Raw genomic sequence first — 15,962 nt, forward strand, 5'->3', positions numbered from 1 at the left:
CTGGAGCCCAACACTGCCCAATAGATACCAGCTGTGAAATCCTATACCAGTATGAAGCATTAATCTCATTACATCTCCAACAACATGATGATTTTCTCAAGATTTTCTATGTAAATACAATGGAGTCCTGTAAATCCAAAAATACAGCTTCAGATTAGAAAGCATCTACAAAAGTTTACAAAACATTACACACACACAGACACAATCTCTACCTACCTACCTACCTATCGATATATGGGTAGGAATTCCACCAAGATGAATATTCTAGCTAATTAATTTAAAGAGCATTAGACTTGCCCCAAAAGATAATGTTTAAAGAATGTCATCTATCTAGATTAAAAAATATCTCCTTATATATTTTATTCATGTATGAGTAATTATCTGAAATATCACATGGGATAAGAAACACATAACTGAACTATTCTCCTTTTTCTAAGTGTTTTTAATATATATTTTTTATCCTTAAGTTTCTTTACATTGCACTGCACACAACAGCTTTATTCTTATGTCAGCTCATTTAAATTTAAAATTTCCATTCAGCCTGATCAATATTCATTTTGCCATTTATAAAATAGATAAAATCCTGACTACTCTGATAACACTTTCCCCACTTCGTTCTTTAAGCATGTGTATTTTATCAGAGACCTTCACAAGCAATAAAAATAACAATTTTGTGTTTGGTCTTGGACTGTAAATAAATGTTGATCATTTAATGACCAAATCTTATCATACCATTTTTCATTGTACTGCAGACAAATGGCTGTCCAATCTTTTCTTGAAAACCTCCACTGATGGAGCACCCATGACTTCAGGAGGCAGGCTGATCCTCCCATAAGACTGTTCCACTTCAAGTGATAAATTATCCATGTATTTCCACTGGTGGTCAAGGCCAGTGCTGCTAAAGGCATGTAAAAGGTTACGGTTTTGCTTTGAATGATTTTATTTCTTCCATTCTTCCAGCTTGATATTGGTACACATTCTACCTTTTGTTTTGTCATTGCTGGCATTAAAAACCTCCAAAATTTTGAGCACTGTATTTCCATCAAATATGGAAGAAAGTTCCTTTTTGATTTAGCCCATGTAACTTACTAAATCATTATAAAAATCCCTTGTTCTAAATAGACCCTTCTCTTTCCACAATTTCAAGTGGACTATTCTGCCCTGATTATAAAAACCTGTGTATATCATCAGGGTAGTTCATGAAGAGGTACCCAGTATGTGCCAAATACCTCTTCCTATGCAACTGGGTCATAACTTGAATAAATCCATTTATTTATTTAACTTCATTTTATAGATATTTTTGGAAGAAGAATATTTAATTTCTATGTTCATTCAAATAAACCTTACTGAATCTTCTAGAATAAATGGAATAAACCCTGTGCTGTGCTGCTTGACAATGTGGTTTCAAGTATGGGCTTCCCCACCCACCCATACTCTATGGTACATATAAAGTATTTCTATTAATTCTAGATTTTGATGATTTAAAACAAAATGCTTCAATTTTTCTCTGCCAAATTGTTATGTCTTTATCCAAGATACCCACTGGGAGTGTCTCAAATGAAAGGTCAATTTAGGAATAATCATCATTTTAAATGATGCAATTTGGCCTAAAATATTTTTTTAAACTTTTTATCCTGTTTTTCAGATCTGTGCTTTTTCCCCATATTTGGCTGTAATTAATACTAAACAGAGAGCCAGTTTGGTCTAGTGGTTAAGCCACCAGGCTAGAAACGGGGAGATGGTGAAGTCAGCTGGGTGATGTTGAGCCAGTCATTCTCAGCCCTCAGAAGGAGGCAATGGCAAACCACTTCTAAAATCTTGTGAAGAAAACTGCAAGGACTAGTCCAGACATTATATGTTCAGGAGTCAACACTGACTTGAAGGCACCCCCCCTCCAAATTTTTTTTGATTTAAATTTGTTAGCATTAGATATTATTTTTTGGATTTTGTGGGGAGTATGGATGCAAATTAAGATTTTTTATAATTAATTGACAGGGTCAATACCATAGTAAAATTTTGCAACTGTTTCTAAAATAAACTTGCCTGAATGTACCAGATTTGACAGAGTAAGCATCGGATCACCAGCAAATAAGTCTAATAGGTTTTATATTCATTCCTTTGTTGTGGCTATTCATCTGTAATACTACTGCTAACACTTCTGTAACCAAATTAAATAAAAGAGATGACAGTGAATATCCTTATTTAGTGCCTCTTAAAAGCAGAAATTCCAAAGATTATAATTATTAGTTCTTATTTATGCTTTTGTAGCTTTAAATATCTGATCTACCATTTTCTGAAGATTAATGCTGAATTTGATAAATAAAATATTCATTACAAATATGAAACTAAAAAGTGTTTAATGAATTAAGGGATTTTTATCTATTGGCATCTACAGCAATGTGGACCAGTTAACTTAATATCCTACTATTTTCACAAACACATTTATCCAATTAATCAAAGCTGGAATCAACATGAAATGCAGATATAAATAAAGTATAATAAACATTTAATATTAATTTGTAATCTAAATAATTACAAAATAAACCACACATATTATAATCCTATTTAATAACACAAGATAGGTTTCCAAATAAATATTCAAAATCAAAAGGGAAAGTCAGCATCCTTGCTTGGTGCTTTTATGAATTGGAACAGTGGGTGGTAAACTCTGGATGTAGGGGCTGCACGTAGTATACTGACCCATACTGAACATTTACTACCTATAAATTTTATCAAAGACTTTTTCAGCCTCTGACAGTGTAACTGCATCTTAATAAACTCTATCTTTATTAAAATCAATCATATATGTTATGTTAAATATTGTCTAATCTATGTCGGGGGGGGGTTAAAAAGCAAATCATTCTTGACCACTGAAGGAATCACTTTTTACAATCTTTCTTGCAAAAAGAGCTGTGTGAATTTTGACATCTATTGTACATGGGACGTAAAGTATTATCTTTGTTGAGTTTGGTGTAAGTATATTGTAGTCTTTGCTAAATGACAACAAATAACTGTCTTCCAAGATCTTTCATATAAATCATGTTTAGAATCAAGAGTATCAGAAAATGTTTATGCCATTAGACAAGAAATCCATCAAATCTTGTTGCTTTACTATTACTCAAAGTTAAAGTCACATATTTAATTTGATCAAAAGTCAAAAGTCAATTAGTTCAAAATTCACAATTTCACTAATTGTGGAAGATCAATTTTAGCAAAAGAAAGCCTGTGAAAGTAAAAGCTGAAAGTTTATGTCTTCAGAGGAACTACATAATTTATCTTCCTCATTTTAATAGCTACATTTTTCTTTCTTTTTCTTCTTCAAACAATTTGCCAAGAACTGACCAGGGCTCAAGTTTTTTTAACTGCATGTTTTTAAGTATGTTTTAATTGGTTTGTATTGTTGATTTTTTAATGTTGATGTTTTTATTGGTTTGTATTGTTAATCTCTGAGAGTTATTTGCTTAAGAAGGGCAGCCATATACATTTCCCAAAAATAAATAAATTCACTTTTTCCTAATGTATTTGACATAAACAACAGCAAATTCAGGTATTTCCAATAAGATATTATTTACTTCAGATTTAGTTTGCTATATCTCCCTATATAAACTACAAATAGGACCTCTAACAACATATGTTCAAAAAGTTTCCAATTTTTCATTTTGGTCTCATGTAATTTTTTTTGGTTCTTTTTATTGATGTATATGTGATAAAACAACCACAAATATGGGCCTTACATGCTTCCTATTCAAAAATCAGGGAACTGGCTGTACCTGCTTTGAATTCAAAATATTATAATGGATTAATTATAATCCATTAATTAAAACAGCATTAATCTGTTTTATAAAATCAACATCATTCAACAAAGAATATTTGAATCATCAAGTTCCAAGGGGGTTGACTATATTAATAAAATTTTAAACTAAAAGGACTATGATTTGAAATACACATACAGTGGTATTAATCTTACATATTTGAATATATTGAAAAGATTAAACATTCTGATCAAAAAAAAGTTTTGATGAACTGCTGAATAAAAAGCTATTCTTCTTGGTTCAGGATGTAGCAATCACCAAGAATCAATCAAATTTAACTTTTTCATTGTAGGTTCAAATTGTAGTTTTAACTGATTTTTTAAAAATGTATGTGGGTATTTCTACCTAGTTTGCAGTCTGAATTTTTATTAAAGTTTCCCCCCATAATATAAGTCATAAGATATCTCTATTAAATAGTGAAAACATTCATGTAACATAGCAGGAAAAGTGCAAATTAAGTCCATATATATTAACTATTATGATAACCAAAATTAATATGAATCAAAATTTAAAATCTTTAATTGATACCAGTTATAAGTGATGATATCTGGCAACAGAAATCTTTATGAATCAAAACAGCAACTCATTTTAATGATATTCATCTGGTCTGTATTATTTGCATTACTTAAATCTATTAATGATTATGCAGATATATATTGTTGCCAGTTCTTTTTGGGAAATGCAGCTAGAGCCATACAAGAGGCTGAATAAGTCCAAAACGTCTGTCTAATACAAAGAGGCTGTTTTTTCTTATTCCCAGGAATTATTCTTACCTTTACCTTGTATTGTTCTATTCTACTGTCTACCCAGTTATATTTTATAGTCTATCCACTATTTTGGGTTTATACCCTAAATGCAATATTTCTTTCTTATCACATTTATCTATCTAAGCTACCCCCACTTAGTTTCCCTTTCAATTCCACTTCTCATGCCCTTCAAATTCTCCCCTGGTCCTTCTTATCCATTCTGTCCCAAAGTCATTTGCATGGTCTCAGCAGACTTCAGACAGAGTTGACGCTGGTGTTGTCTGCTTCTTCCTTGCTTCTTGCTTCCAGGGATTTAGTTTCCTGACCTTTGGTGGATGTGATTTCCTCAGAATTCCCTCCGACACAATTCTTCACTTTGCCAGAAGTTGGACTATTTATTTATTTATTTATTTATTTATTTATTTATTTATTTGCTGCCCATCTTCCCCAGAGGGTGACTGAATCTTCCTGCCATTCATCATCACTTCTGTGCTGCAGGGTTCCTGAAGCTGGGTACAGCACCACCAGCATTATAGTGGCTGTTCATGTTACTGCACTTGCCACCATCCATTTGTCAGCTGTTCTCATCAAGAATATTCTTCTTCTGATGGAGGAGGGAACAACTGTCCAGACCCCAGTTTTCTCAACTGTTGCCACTCCCCAAGGTCTTCCCTTCTCAACTGGCTTCAGCTTCTTCCTTTTTGTTTCTGTTTAATGCTGCTCACCCATCCTGCAGATTGAACCACCACCAGGTTGCTCAGTTCTGTTTCTTTCTCTCTAAGCTTGTATTTTCAATGGTCTTTCTGCTTGCCTTCTCTCAGCTGAACTCTGGCTCCAACTGTTGCTCCTCCTTCTCCCCTCCCCCCCATGCACGGAGCACCACTTGCTTTCCATCACTGGGGAAAACAACCAAAAAGGAATGGAAGAAGGGAGCACAGGTCTTGCCATCAGCCTACTCTTTCCTCCTTTCACACCAGTCTAAAAAATATGTACTCTAATTGAAAAGAAAAAGACTACATTAAAATATATATCGTTAATAAAATAATAAAATAAAAAGCATATGACTTTACATCAGTATGTGGGTGGGGAAAATCTTATCCTAATTAGATCACAAAGTTGCCTACTTAAATTACATTAAAAAGAAAAAGAAAAAAGAACAGAGAGTATGAGAAGTCACCTAGGAGACAGGACATGGCAGTCCTGAGAATCTAAATATGAACTGGCAATATGCCCAGAAAAGTGATTAAAAAAAAGTGATGAAAAAGTGATGAAGACTGAGAAAAGAAGAAATAGGGGGAAAAGAGATGTATTTTTTAAAACTCCAATTTAATAACATATTATGAATAAAACTGAGTAACTGGAGAAACAGTAGGAGTCATTCTCAGGCCCATTAAAAATGCTTTAACCACAGCCATGACCAGAAATTTCTTGATTTCACTTTGAAAGTTAATACAAAAAGTAGAAGGGACATGAAAGCAATGCTGAAGCTGCAGGGATTTGGCCAAATCATGATCTGTGTTGACACTTTTTTGCTTTAAATATACTTATTTTGGAATATCAGGGAAGATACAGCGGACTGCCTTGGGGGTTTCCATTCCAGCAGGGTTTTGATTTTTGTCTAAATTTGTGCAGAATTCATCTTTTGTGATGATGCATCAGAACTGAACAATGTCTTATGTTCATTTCAGATCATGATCTCTCTGCTATGGGAATATTATTAACCTATTTGATTTTAATTAATACGACAGGATTAGTTAACTCCCTGAAAAAATCCTCCATAAACTGCAGCAAAGTATCTTGTGCTATCAGATCTTACACACCACTTACCCAAAGTTATGGTTGAGCTTCTAAAACAGTTGCAAAAGAAATCAAAACAGTGTGACTTGTCTGTATTGCAATTTCTTGTGCTGCAAATGATCTTTGAGATTATTGACCTTATTTTCTATGTGCTTCATAGTTATTGATTTCACAATTGCTGTCAGAAGAGATGAAATAGATCCTGGAATAGGTTTCAAAGCTTTTAGCTGACAGAAAATGTCTTCTAATAAAGCCATTGTAGTTCCCCTCTCCTTAGAAGAAGATAAAGCTGCTGCTTTCTTGTAGACATATTTAAAGCAAAATACAGAAGTATAATAAACATACTGAAATGTAAAGATTAATGAAGTGTTGATCCTATAGCACAGAATTTAATGTAGTTTAAAAAAAATACACAGTAGAAGAGAAAGATATGTCCCTTCATGCCAAATTGCATCCCTTTTTGCCTTCAGGATTCGCCATTTTGTTTCCTGTTCACTACTGTTTCTTTTTCTTTTCCTAAAGAAACTTTGAAAGTCTCAAGGATGTTTTTGAATTTCAAAGATGTAGAAAATATTTGTGCCTTATTTCTCTTGTCACTTTTATCTACAGGTTTGCTTCTTTGTTTTTCTTATGGTGAGCTGTTTCCTGATGTAGTGTGTCCATTGTTTGATCTGTTAAACTTTTGTTCTAAGGAGCTAAATTGCTCTAATCTCTCACTTTTCCTTCAAGTACTGCTACAAGCTTGCACTTATTGCAAGCATGAGCCAAACTGTTTTCAGACAAAAATACAACCATGTCACAAGCATTGTAAGTCATTAATGCAAAGTCGTATCTATTCCTCTTCACTGTTCCTTTAAGTGACACTAGTAGAAAGGCTCATATTTCTTGTTCTCAAATTAACAAAGGGCTCACTGACTTAGGGAGAAAATTGAATTCCCCAGAAATGTCTGTTAGTTCTCCTTTTCACTTGGTCAGTAAACTCCTTTCTTGGAAATTGGCAGCCTTATATTCCTGCTACAGCAGCCTCTGCTTTATTCAACAGGAAGCAATCCTGAAATCACCCACAATGGGCAATCAGCAATTCTGAGATCACACTTGCAATCAACAGCTATTCAAAAAAAGATATTTTCAGGCCTCACAGCTAAACAAACAATTACCCAGAATCCAGAATGCATAGCTTTTTACATTCTCCTCCATTCCTTGTCTCTTTCTCCTAGCAAACTTTATTTCCTGTGAAAGAGAGGCAGAAAATTATTTGAATTGATTGTTTTTGGACCAATCAAATCTATATGTTTCACTGGAATCAGCCTTTAGGTCGAGATGAAAGATCTCAATGCTCAGATTTATTATTCTTAAGAGTTTGCTTTTTAAGCCATTACAGCCAGGTTGGGGAAAGGCTTGGAAGTGTATGTGCAGAAAAATCCTCATTCAGAAAAAAACAGGCATTCAAAAGAAAAAATCCTTTTATCCCCCAATATTTTTTGTCCCTTTTAATTTTACCTTGAGCCTGCTTTTGGGCTCTCTGTCTGAGATCTATATTATTATATTCAGGCTCCCTGTGCACTCCCTCCTTAGAACAAAAGGTTAATGTGGATACACCCCCCAAGATTTGATTAGGTTGTTAGCCCTTTTCTCATGATCCTGTCAAAGTCTTACTTGCCTTACTCTCAGGACTATGGTCTTTCCCTCACTGCAGCTTTAAGGTGCTTGATTCCCATGCAAAAATGGGGTAGAAATGAAAATGGCCTAAGAAATCCCTTTCCAGATTTTAACCTCTTGCTTTGCTTTGGCCATGGAGATGGCCTGATGCTCTGTTTGGACTGCATTTACTATGGTCAATGATTGATTCATTCCCTTTCTTTTTTATCCTCATGAACTGGAAAAAAACGAAAGAAAAAGAAAAAAATGCCATTTCTCCTGTCATTTGAGTTAGCAAAAGAAAGTGACAGAACTCTTGTTAACTTCAGCTGGTTTCTTTAAACAAAAGAGAGGTCCATCATTTCACTGCTTCATTAGTGAACTCATTAAAAATGTCCATGGAGGGGCATTCCTGCTACAGGGCACAGTAGCCAGTTGGAGTGGAAATGCCTGCCTACAATAGAATGAAGAATAGCAAGCAAAGCAAGCACAGCTTCAGCCAGCACAAGCCAGAAAATGCTACTTTTAATGCATAGAGGGGGGGGGGGGGAAACTGGCAGAGGTTACCTTCCTGGTGAAGCAACCTAAACTAAAGGAATTTTTTTTTAAAATCTCAGAAGAAAATGGCAAACCACTGCCATATTTTTTGCCAAGAAAACTACATGGACACACCCATGTAGTCATCAGAAGCTGAGCTTTACTTGAGGAAGTCTTTACATTTTTAATCTCATTATGCAATACTCATCAGATCCTCAAAAAGTTAAGTTCCCTTTTTCCTACATTATAAAAAATAAAATAAAATGCCAAGTTCGCACAAAGTCCACAAATCTTGAAATTACAGCACATGGGCTGATCTGTCGTTGCTTCCTCCTCCTGACCCACATCTGTAAGCTAATTACCTCAGGGTAAGTTCAATGACAAAGAGTTCCACACCTCTATGTAAGATCCCTGTATTTCCAGATCAATTAGGTACACGGATGTACATATCAGTTAACATGTATAAGTAAACAAAGATTTCCTGTAATAAAATTGCTTTGACTCCTGCCCTGCCTTTCTCTTGGTTTTGAATGAGCAAGTATCAACACATTGCTACTGCCAGTATACTCTTTTGTATTGTAACTTTCCTACATTTTATACAAAATTAAAAGTGCAAATTTAAACTTTATTGAATTGTAAATATTTCTATTATGTTCAGAATACAAATGGCATTACTGACTACATGAAACCCATATGGCATTACTTACTACATGAAAAAGATTTACAAAATAAGTGGCAGTATATACCCAACCATGTCCCCTCCAGATACATTTGACCATGACTCCCAAAATGTTGGTTGGGGATTTTGGATACCGTAGCCTCAATACATGTAGAGGCACCATATTACAGCAAGTTATTTTTAGATGATGGAGAAGCAATCCTTACAGCTTGAGAGCCATATATGAATAAAGGATCATGAAATCTTTTATTCAGAATTGCTACTTTCCTATTTCCATTAGCAGAATAACCAGCAGTGTCAAGCAGAGTAATGGAGAATGGATGGCCACATTGCTTAGGGTTACAAAAATCCAGACAACTGTTAGATGGCAGCAAATAAATTCACTAACTCTAATTCCTTGGTGCCATGGTTATCTGGATTTTTTCAGCCCAGATATGATAGCTAAACACATTGTTTTCTCCTGCTTCCTTGCTCCAGTTCACTACTTTCTCAGCCTCCAACCATACAAATATGATATTCAGGAGCAAATCATTTTTGCTAACAACTTCATTTTGGAAACAGAAAAAAAGCTTAGGTTTCTTTCATTTTTAAGGAAGCTTCCTCCAAACTGATCCATCCCTGCTTCCTATTGTGAATTCTTTCCTTCTTGGAAAGAATGAAGAAAAGGAGGCAATCAAGGATTCATAGCAAGCTCTTGAGCGCCTTGATTCAGTGTGGATCAAACTTTATATTCTCCTCAAAAATTCAGTGTGAGAAAAGTGAAATAACTAGTTCACTGCAGTGGAATGCTGATATGAATTCATCACAGATCAAGTATTCCTCACTACATTATTGACAGGAAATAATATACAAGTTGCCATGACAGGAAAAAACTGATTGAGAAGGACAGCACACAAAATAAATAAAATAAATATGTAAACAAACAACCTAGTTAGCTTAGTCAACATTTAATCATTAGATTAACTAGAGAATATCCAATACTAGCTTCTCCTGCAGTGAGGATACAAACCAACCACTGGTCTAAGTTCATAATGTATGTTTTAATATTAAACATGAAATTGGTGTTACTACAATTCCATTTCGCTAGACACCATCATAATGATCAATATTAGAAATTAAATTTTGCACATAACTAAGTTTATTCTAAATAGAATAATAGAACAGTTTTTTGTTTCCCACGAATCGAATCAAACTCCCAATATTCTTTATGTAATCCATTGCTAACATTTAGCAACAGTTATCCCTCCAACAGTTAATCATGCATACCATGTCATAGCACAGCCATTACAGTTTGTAATCACTGGTGTAGAATGGGAAAGATAAGAGGTTAGAGGCCACAAATTAGTCTTCCAATCTTCTAGAGGGCTGCAGGAAGTAGTCTAGTGAGGTGGTGACATCATCATAAGACATGGCAACATCTCAGGCTTTGCAAGAATTGTAAGGATGAGAATGGGAACAGGAGACCTTTGAGAGGCAAACTGCTCCAGTTTCCATTGTCCAAACCTTACAAAATGGCCCTAATCACAATGTCTGCATCTCCTTTCCACTATTAATTGTGGAGAAAAAATTGCCCTGCCAAATTTGACCAGTTGGGGAGTGAAATTTGGAAGCAATATACCAGGGTTCTGAACAGAGCATCCTTGACAGTCTATTTCACAATTTATGTTATTAAATAAACTAATAGCTTTGTGCAAGTATAGCTACTTATTTTAGCAATCCTACAAATGTTTGCTCAGAAATAATTTCCATTATGTAAATTGGGATTTATTGCCTAGGAAGTGTATATAGGATTTCAGTGCGTAACTTTACTATTTTTGAGAGAAATATATGACATATGCCACAAAAATGTGCCTCCCAATAAAACATTCGAAGTGTCTCATGCTTTCCTTTCCTTGATTCCAGCCACTACAAAATCTTTCATAAACTCTCAATGGCTTAAATGGGCCTACTCCCCACTGCTTACTCCACAACATAAAACCTGCAAATTAAGTGAATTTAAATATCACATTATCCATTTTGAGAACACATTTGGGTCTATATACTTACAGGCCCCTTAAAATATTTGAAGATTTTTTTTTCAAACTGGCATATAGGATTGTACTTTATATGCATATTCATGTTCCCTTCCACAATTTAGTCCAGAATAGGGACTAAATTTATCCCCAAAATCTATAAGAACATTTCTGATCAGACTGAAGTACCACTGGGAACAATGGCAACCTTCCAATTAGATTCCCAAATCTACTGCATTTGCTACAGCCGTTATGTCTAGAAGCCATTTATTCTCTTATTTTCATGTATTTGCCTAATCCTTTTAAATGTTGACCAAGACTATGGCCATACTCCATCTTGTCATTCTTGTTAATAAGCCATTTTATCTGTTTCAGTTCCCCAACCAGAAGTCCCTAGGTCTTTGAAAGGGAAAAAAGTTGATGAATAATTTTTATAACATAAATGAATACCTCCCCCAACACACAGTTTCCTTGCAGGAAAACTATTCCAGTCCCTTGACTCTTTCTGCGTATTTTTCAGCTGTATTCATGATTAGAGATTTTCAAGAATTTGGAAACTTCCAAAAACACTAATAGAAATTGGAAAAATACTGTGCACAATCCAAATCCTTATAACAGAAAACAAAACATAATTTTGGACCAAGTTCTGGTTTTTAAAATAGTGACTCACTAGGGACAATGCATAAGAAATGCACAATGCTAACCTTGAGAAAATGGGATGCCCCTGGTTATGAGGCAGAAGAGACTCTAATATAATCATTGGTATTAACAAAAATTTCAAATGTAATGAATCCTTACCTTCCTCAAATCCATCTCATTCTAATATGTTACATATTACATAATATATTAATATAACTCATCTTCTAACGTAGGTAAGATTAAAACAAATCCAGGAAGCAAAAAGTGGCATAAATACTATCCAACGATCAAAGCAATATGCTTCCTTACTCCAGGGCACATCTTAAACATCTTCCACTATTACATCTATTCTAATATATATATTATGTCCTCTTCTTTCAGATAGATTATACACCATGCATACAATTCCTTCAAGTGTATTTTTGCATTTTGCCAAACCCATCTCCTTTCAACATAGCATATGTTCATTATTCACCCAGTCTCTCTACAATTTCATCACAAATACATACCAATATGTCTACCAAATTGCTCAAGAAGGTGTATATTCATGCTGATCATATACAATTAACCTAAAATCTATCCAGATATCCACCTTTTATCTGCATGATCCATATCTCTAAGAACCAGTTTCTTTCCATCCACACTTACCTAGACCTATTTCTTCATTTCATTAATGCTTCTTTCAAAGGGAAACAATATATTTTTCACCTTTTCTTTTGGCTTATTTCCATTTTCTCTATGTCCAGAGAAACATTTTACAGGAGCATTTCTCAGCTCCTGTAAAATGACCGATTCTAGAAGAATATTTTAAGACTGCTCTAGCATGAGCCATAACACAACACACCTTCTACCTTAGATACATGGCCTGGCCACCCCAGAATGAGATGCTTCACTAAAAAACACAGCAGTAAGCACTAAAAGGAGCCACTGTACCTGGCCAAACTCGTTTGTGTTCCTTATCCCCCAAGAATGCTCGTACCAGCAACTGAAAACAAATGCATTTGGAGAAAAAGAAAAGGATTTGCAGCAGTTACGTGATGTCCCCAAGCCAACGCCTAGCCAGATTGGGGGAGGGGTGAAGCATCGCGCAAGTCCTGCGGGGAGGGGGTTTGCTGCCAGCTCATTCTGCATGTTCCAGGAGATGAAGCAGAGCATTTTCCCGCCCCAGCATCAAATAAGCCAGCAGCAAGAGGTAATATCCTGCCATGTTGCTTACACTGAATTATACCAAATGCCATTTCCAAGCAGGAAAGGTGTACACACACTACATATGTGTAACGATCCAACTAGTAGGTGAAAAATAGTATTGAGCAGAGCCTCCTCCCTGACCCTTCTCGGTTTTCCTTTATGCTAACGAGTTTTTTTGTCTATTGGGGGCCACTGTATTAGCCACTCCCAGTCCATTTAAACTACACAGTGCAGCCTCATAAACCACTGACTTTTTCACACGAAATTATGGTGTAGCAAAAAGGGAGAACGATTCAGATTTGCTCCTGAGAGAGCAGCAACTGATGAGCGGCAGAAGCTGGAGAGAGGTTAGGTGCGATTAGAATTCCAATAAGATCCGCTAGCCATTGCAACTTCAGCCTGAACCAGAAACGTGATATCCCCATAATCCATCCATCCCCGAGTAACTGCTGCAGCTGCTATCGCAAACCAGACGCTTTTCCGCGAACATCCTAAAATTCTGCTAAATTCTCATCTCCCTCCCGCATCCCCAGCATCAACTGGACGCCCGATGAACTACACCTCCTACATTCCATCACACAACGGCGGCAAAGATGCGTTCTTAGTCCCCATCGTAATCCTCCCAGCCTCTCATGCATTCGACCGGCTCCAGCTTGCACGCAGCTACAGCTCCTCCTTACTTAATGGTGGCCAGCACAGAGCAACCCGGGGCTTTCTCCGAGTTCGCCTCTCCTCTCCAGGCATCTTCTTTAACCGTCGGGTTGTTTTCCTTCCCAGGAAATCGAGATCGGTTTTGCTCGGATTTTCTACCTCAGCCACTGGGGCTGTGGCGGGTTTATTTTGTGATGGATCATCAAAACAATTTAAAAAACCTACCCCACCCACCCGCTACCAGAATACAGCTATGCAGCTCTCTGGGTGCGCATTCAAAAGAGGGGCAGACGGCAGCCTTTCTGGATGAATTACTGGCTGTGTCCAAACCAGAGCTTGCCTCTGGATGGATGTGCGTTTGTCTATATGCGTAAATGTGTGTGTGTGAGAATGCGTGCCCGCGTGTGTGCAAGAGAAAGGAGATAGATATGAAAGAGAAGCGCAGCCCCGGGTTTGCAGCACCCGCCTCACCCTCCTTTCTCCTCCCTCCCGGCTGACCTCCTCCTCTAGCTACCAGAGGAGAGGTGATGCGCCGGCTTCTTATCAAATCATGCACCCAGTCGAAACTATTCGCGGAGATCGCAGGGACTGCCAGAAGCGATCTATGTAACCACCACCGCCTGTCTTGGCCAAGCAGCTGCCAACATTTGGCTTGGAAAAAATGAGATGGGCGGCTAATAAATTGTGTAAATAAATAAATAAACATTTTATACCAAATATACCGGGCGGTCGGAGGACTCCTTCATTCACCTTCTCTTTAATCATTTCCACTTGCAAGAAAACTGGCATCCATGGCCAAATCCTCTTCAAGCTCTTTAAAGCTTGATGCTCGTTGGTGGTGCACCAGAAGGAACATTAAATTTTTTCCCGAAAAATCCATAAACGGGGGAAAAAATGCAGCCTCGCAATGTTTATATGCATGCAAATTCGAACCAGATTATCTCCTGAATCTCCTCTCAACAGCTTATCCTAGCAGTATCCCCAGTTCCTGGTCGCCATTCTGCGTCTCACTCGCTCTGCCCCTCCCTCCCTGAGTTCGCGGCCATTTACTTGCCTGAGTTTCACGTTTGCTGGCTTCCCTCACGCTCATCAAATAGCAACAGCACCCAGAAATTTATACTGCCTGCTGCGTGCTGCCCTCTTAGCAACAGAAAAGTTGATTTACTGTCGGCTGCTCCTGCCGCTGCCTAAATCTCGAGGTTGCGCGCTTGCAGCCACAGGCATGGAGCTGGGTGACAGGAGCAAGAATCCTGTTCCCCTCCGCTCTCCGCACGTTATCGCGGCGGGCGCTCAGCACTGCCACTAGGGGCATCCTAGGCCTCCTTCCCAAATCGCTTATGCGCCTCAAGCGTAGCGTGGCGTGGGGTGGGGTGGGAGCGCTAGGCCTACGTTTCCTTCCGCCGAGAGATTCCTAAATCCAAATGACCCACGCCAACAGTCCATAAACAAGGGGCCCTTTTGCCATGTGACTGGATCTGACCTTGCCAAACTCTGTCCCCAAACCAAAGCATAGCAATCTCGATGCCTCCCATCTCTAAACTCGTTCTTGGTTCCGGTGAGACTTGGTTCCGTCTATTACTGCACCTGCTAGGGAAGGAGTTGGGGCTACGCACCTGCAAATTGACGCGTCCTTCATCGTAGCACCATCTTCAGGGTTTTATAGTAAAAGCAGAGGTTATCCCGCAGAAACTCAGAACTAAGGAGGTTTTTGTGCAGGGCGATGCACCAGAACTAGGTAGACGTGAGGGACCCCGATCACCATTAAACAAGGAATCAGTAATTATAAATAACAAGTCAAATGTCCTATCTTTTAACCAGATCTCATGGTGGGTGAGTATTATCATCGGGACCCGCAAACACATTCCTGGTTATTGAACATACATACTAAGAAACACCACCACCTACTTTCACTTGGACAACGGATAACTGATTCCTCTGTACCTTTAAGAAGCACAATGGGCTCTACTTCTTTGCCAAAGGCAGAGCACGGCTATTATTCAGCCTGGTGTTCTCAGTGCCAGGCTCGGTAGATTCTTGCCTGTTGTGTACCTACAGTCCTGCCACGTCAGACAGGCGGGTCATGTGTGCTCTCCGTAGAGCTAGTTCAGGCAGGGCTGAAGAGGGCAGGGCTACCTATTAATGCGGCTTTTGGATTGTTTTCCAGATGAGCAGGGGGTGGGGGAAGAGGCCATTTCTGCTCTGAAATTTTGTAGCTTGCAAATAGTTTATGTGAAAACCTGCACCGATTTAACAAACATATAAA

The 15,962-nt window shown here is 37.5% G+C and overlaps 1 protein-coding gene across 1 annotated transcript in view; it reads right to left on the bottom strand.

Moving 5' to 3' along the window:
- Window positions 1-12,850, bottom strand: part of PCDH1 (protocadherin 1) — a 156,619-nt gene extending 143,769 nt beyond the window's left edge. Inside the window, exon 1 of the mRNA XM_088131581.1 lies at window positions 12,794-12,850. The gene's annotated coding sequence lies outside the window, so the exon portion shown is untranslated. The remainder of the gene's footprint in view (window positions 1-12,793) is intronic.
- Window positions 12,851-15,962: the final 3,112 nt, after the last annotated feature.

The sequence above is a fragment of the Python bivittatus genome, unplaced genomic scaffold, assembly GCF_059951505.1.
Source record: "Python bivittatus isolate LINGU-HERP-01145 unplaced genomic scaffold, Pbiv_v1 ctg000960_np1212, whole genome shotgun sequence".
NCBI classification, from domain to species: Eukaryota; Metazoa; Chordata; class Lepidosauria; order Squamata; family Pythonidae; genus Python; species Python bivittatus.